Source organism: Brassica napus, chromosome C3 (genome assembly GCF_020379485.1).
Source record: "Brassica napus cultivar Da-Ae chromosome C3, Da-Ae, whole genome shotgun sequence".
In the NCBI taxonomy this organism is placed as follows: domain Eukaryota; kingdom Viridiplantae; phylum Streptophyta; class Magnoliopsida; order Brassicales; family Brassicaceae; genus Brassica; species Brassica napus.
In genome coordinates, this window is record NC_063446.1 from 50,234,962 (window position 1) to 50,240,333 (window position 5,372).

Here is a 5,372-nt window from a genome sequence, read left to right on the forward strand (position 1 = left end):
GGCTAGCATTGCGCCGAGAACTTTGCAGTTCGTAGTGGAGTGACCTTTGGTCTGGTGGAACTCGCAGTAGGAGTTATCCTTGTACTGGTTCTTGGTCCAGGTGTTTCCGGAGGTCTTTCCTTGTTCGGAATTGATAGTGTAGTTGTGCTCGCCCTGGACGTCTTCTCCCTCGTGGTGGACATACTTGTCGTTTCGAGAGCTTTTCTTTTTTGCGGGCGTCTTCTGCGGGTTGTACTTCTGGGAGAGGATTTTCATCTCCTCTTCCATTACGATGAAGTCTGTTGCCTTATGAAGAGCATCCTGAATTGTTCTCGGTTTTTCGAGGGATATCCATTGCCGGAATTTCGACCGGTACCAGAGAGCTTTCTTCAGAGCATCGATCGCCACTTTGTCGTTGATCCCGGTGACTCTTGCCATTACTAGCTTGAATCTGTTCATGAACTCGCGAAGTGGCTCGTCTTCTCTTTGAGACAGGCTCCAGAGATTGACGTCCGAGGTTTCTCTGTCCATGAACATGGAATACTGCTTGAGAAACTCTGAAGCAAGTTGGCAGAAACTTCCGATGGAATTTCGTTTTAGGCGAGAAAACCATTCGAGCGCGGCTCCTTTGAGGTTTTCGACGAAGAGGAGGCAGTAGCCAGCGTCTCATTCGCGTTCCTTGAGTTTGCACCTCCCCATCGCGATATGGAAAGACTGCAGGTGCGCTTTCGGGATGGTGGTGCCATCATAGATGGGAATTTTGATCTTCCCTGGGTCCGAGACGTTGGTATCAGTAATCCGGGCAGTGAACGGGGTTTTGCGTGCTTCCTCGAGAAGTCTGTCGATCTTGGGCGCAGCACTTGTCGCGTGGTGGATTTGTGATTTCACCGCTTTCACCTCCGCTGCGGTTTTCGCGATGTACTCGCGGAGATCGTGGATCTCATCAGGATTTTTGGCAGCCTTGCGAGCTTGTCTGTGTTGCCTGCGGTGGATCCTGGCCTACTTTTCGGACAGCTCCTCCTGTTCTACCTAATAGAGGTTTTCTTCTTCCTTGGTCATTGTAGAAACCCGTTAAAAAAAAAAAAAAAAAAAGAGAATGGTCGAGTATTATTGTGGTGGTCGAGTTGCGGGTGATAAGGATCGATCGAGAAGTTTTGAAGTACGAGGTGGGCGAAGAAGTGATGTGAGTAAACTATGAGTCGAATAAGTTTCTCGACCATAGTTAGAAGATGTCCTAGATTGATGAGACGGACGTTTTGGAAGCACAACATTTTTGGAAGCACGACGTTTCAGAAGCTCGACGTTTCTTCATCACGAAGTTTTCTCGGAAAATCTTCGTATCAGTAAAATATTATTCTGGAGACATAATAAGTTGGAAGCAGGACGGGAATTCAGCAGGACGGGATCGAAGCACGATGGGAAAACCCAAAATTGGGTGAAAACCCTAATTTCGGTATTATTGAATTCTTCGAGGAAGCCGGAGGCTCAGGAAATATTTTTACAGGAAATCAGAATTCATCTGGAGTCTATTAAAAATATTTAGAGCATCAGAATTGGAGCGGAAAAATATTCGGGATTGATCACGGGTTAGAAATTTGCCGGAAGGGTCAAAAATCGCGTAAACCGAACAAAAAGTTCGAGGTGTCTCTACGTATATGGCCAGGACGTGATAACTACCATCTAAGCAGCTGAGTGTCTACAGAAGCTCGAGGTGTCGCCGTGCATTGAAGCAGTACATGCAGCCTGACATGTAGAAGCACGAGGTGGATCGACCAAGCACGAGGTGTCTCCGCGCATGCAACCGAAGCATGCTGATCGACATGTGTGTACTGGTGTGGCTTCTTGCATGCACTCCAGGCATGCATCCTGACATGTGGGAGGAGTGGTGGCGTCCTGCATGTGTCCTGGACATGCAGCCTGACATGTGGAGCACGAGGTGCCGCCGCGCATGCGTCCGGAGCCATGCGAAGGGACACACGGGCTGCCACCAACCTGAAGCTGATTGGCTGGTGTCTCCTATAAATAATCCACGACTCCAGCTCATTTCTTCACATCCAGACCTGTCCAAACCAAGTTAAAAACGTGAGAGAGAAGTAGAAAAAGAAAGCAAGTGATTCCGAGCTATTTCGAGAGTTTTAGAGAGTTTTCGAGGTCAGTTCTCTACTGATTTCGAGTCAGCGCCTAGGGACGGTTCTGTCCAACTGAATTCGTCCAGGCCACGCAGTTCCTTTTATGATCAAGTGGAGATGCTGTCCGGAGTTAGTTCAGTTTTACGGGTTCATATCAGTCAAAGTTATGCTCGATACTCCGCCGGGAAGTCCGAAGAACTGTCCAGAACCTAAAGGAGATTCTGTCTGAGTCAAGATCAGTTTGTCGAGGCCTGTCAGTTTCTTCATGGTGAAGCCGAGGTTCTTTCCAAGTCAAGATCAGTCCAAGTCGAGATCAGTCCAGTCCACTCCATTCAAGTCATCCCTTGGGTTTTGGCCAAGTCCTCTCTGATTAACCAGTTGCTTCTCGCCTAGAACACTGTGAGTTGGCTTGTTTGAGTTCCACTTGGAACTTAGGGAAGATCGAGTATTCATATAGAGTAGAATGCTCACATTCTTGCATGGTAGAGTCCTTGGGGTTATTTATTAAACCGGACTCAGTTTAGCACGGGCTAGCTGAGATGAAATGGAATTAAGACTGAGATAATAACCTGACTAGGACTAGGATGCATCATGATTTATATTCTTGCGTGTTGATATTGTTGAGAGCAGATTCCCGTTATCTTTAAAGATAGTGTCGTAGCATGAGGCCGAACTATCTGGGTAACGGTTTGATTGAGTAGAATGATTGAGTAGATTTAATTAAATGCTTGCTCGTTTAATTAATCTTGTTGATTGAGGTTAGTCATCTCTTGGTAAGGGAGTGACTAACTTGTTGAGTTGTTTAGTGATAATGTTGTTGTTTAGGGATCTTGGCCATATAGGCCGATCTCCTGGTTGTGATGTTGATACTACGGGTCCTATGCCATATAGGCACGACTACGAGTATTGGTTGATATTTTCGTAGACTCCTATATATTGTTTAGTTTTGGGTTGGAGTCTTGTCCCTTAGGTCTTTCCTAGGGATAATTGTGTCGAGTGTGTGTTATGCCGACAGCAGGTGCGAAACCCGCCCATGCTAGGTATGTTTTGGGGTGGACTAGTGTTTCCTCGCCCTCGTATTCAGGGGGTTCAAGGAAACCCCTTATTCGCTGGATCGGGAAGACTCAGATAGACGGGGTCATGGCCTATGGCTGAGTGATTACACGACGGTGTAATGTGGCAGTGACCCGAAGGACTGTGGGCTGTCGCGCGGTGACCCGAAGGACTGTGGGCCGCGGTCGGTTGAAAGTTCCTTCTTTTGGCCTTTGTGGTAGGGAGATAGGATATTGCCGATAGAGAGGAGGAACACGAAGTCACCAGGGCCCAGGTTAGAGTGTTGTGTTAGTGTGTCGTAGAGGGTTATGGAACCCTCGAGTTAATGTAGCACCGATATACGGTGTTACGAGTAAGATCGAGTTATTGGTAGTTACTATCTTGTTATTATTGTGATTGTGTTTGGTTGTTGATTGTTTGCTTGTAGGTTCTGACATTAAGTCCTAAGTCTGGTTTAGGTACCAGATTAGGCTTGGTGTGTATTTTGTTAGTGTAGGCCTGACGTTGGTCTGTATGTGTTTGAGGGATTGCTTGTGAAGGGTGGTGGATATTAAAGCTATGCGGTATCATTGGTTGGCCGATCATGTTCTTGTTTGATTGTTGGTCGACCGGCTCATGATACTTGTATAGTCTAAGTGTCTAACACTACATGAGTACTGAACTCAAGCGTATATATGGTTAACTAGGGATTGGTTTTTGACATGTTTAAATGCAGGTTCCCGTTACTTGAAGTTAGATTATGGCAGGAGGCCAAGTCTAACTTAGTAACGGTTTGCTTAGCCTTAGCTTATATTGCATGCTAGGGCTAGATTGATTGTTATTTTGGGTTGTCTGGGTTAGAGTCTAGGTTGCGGGTAGAGGCCGCCAGCTCACTGAGTAATACAAGATTACTCATCCAACTCCGTTGTCCTTTTTGCAGGTCGCTTTAGGTAAGGATGATTGGATAGCATGGTGCTGGACGTTAGGACCGCTGGTGTAGATTTTCATGCCTTTTGTAAACGGTATTGTGAATTGTGTTATGTTGACTCGATTTGGCATTAGGCCGGGCCCAGTCTTAAATTATTCAATGTATGAATATTTTTTAAATCAATAAAAGTAATTGTTTTATATGCGCTTCATGAGTACTCTGATATTTGACTAGTCCGGTCTAACACAACGTTAGGTCGTGGTACGGGTTGAAAAGCCTTAGGCCTCGATCTAACGGAAAACGCTAACTCTAGGTACAGGTTGCAAAGCCTTGTGCCTTGACGCAGCCGGACGTGTTAGTGGACGAACTGGTCGAGGTCGTGGAGTAAATTTTGTGACTCTGGCCGGATCGTCCCTAACCCGTCACGTAGCGCTTCCGGACCATGGTGTTGGGTTGGACGGTCAGTCATGTTCTTGTTTGATTGTTGGCTGGCCGGTTGGCCTTTCATCTCCAACCCTTGGTGTGGGTCGTTCGTCGGTCATGTTCTTGTTTGATTGTTGGCCGGTGGGTTGACCTATGCCTAGGATGGTTCGGGGGTGTTACAGAGGTGGTATCAGAGCATGGTTTCGTCTATGCTTCCGGAACTCATGATTTAATCGGTTTCAAATATTTTATCGAGTCAAAAAGAGTCACAAAAGGCATTAGGGAAACCAGTCACGTCCAGCAATAAGATTTATTGTTTAAAGAATTATGATTGAGATAGTGGAATCTAGAATTGCTAGGTTGCTGGTTAGCACTGTTAGGTTGCTGGTTAGCATTGCTAGGTTGTTTGATTAGCATTGCTAGGTTGTTGTTAGTAGACTGTTGGGATTAGTTGTCTACTAACTTGTGTGTGAAGTGTTCTTTTGAATTGCAGCGAGTAAGGGTGTTCGTTGATCGGAACTTTACGGGATGAAAACCTTAAAGTGGAGGGAGTTCGAGGCCAAACCCAAACCCGAAGCGAAAGAGGAGAGACAGATTCAGAGAACTGGGCTGTGGTATGGACTGGACATATGGTGAGGAACAAGACATTGTTGGGAAAGGACTTCATTAGTATTTGGGGAAAGAGAGATCGAGAAGGATTTGAGGAATCTGGACAAGTTCGTATCATGAGAAACCAGAGTGTTATGGCAGAGCAACAGTAAGAGATGATCCAGCGATCATTCAACTGAAGACGATTGAGGATGCCTTGAGGAGAAAATTTAAGGAACCGTGGTGGACAGAGTAAAGAGGTTATGGAGACGAGTAGAGAATGTCACGAAGAT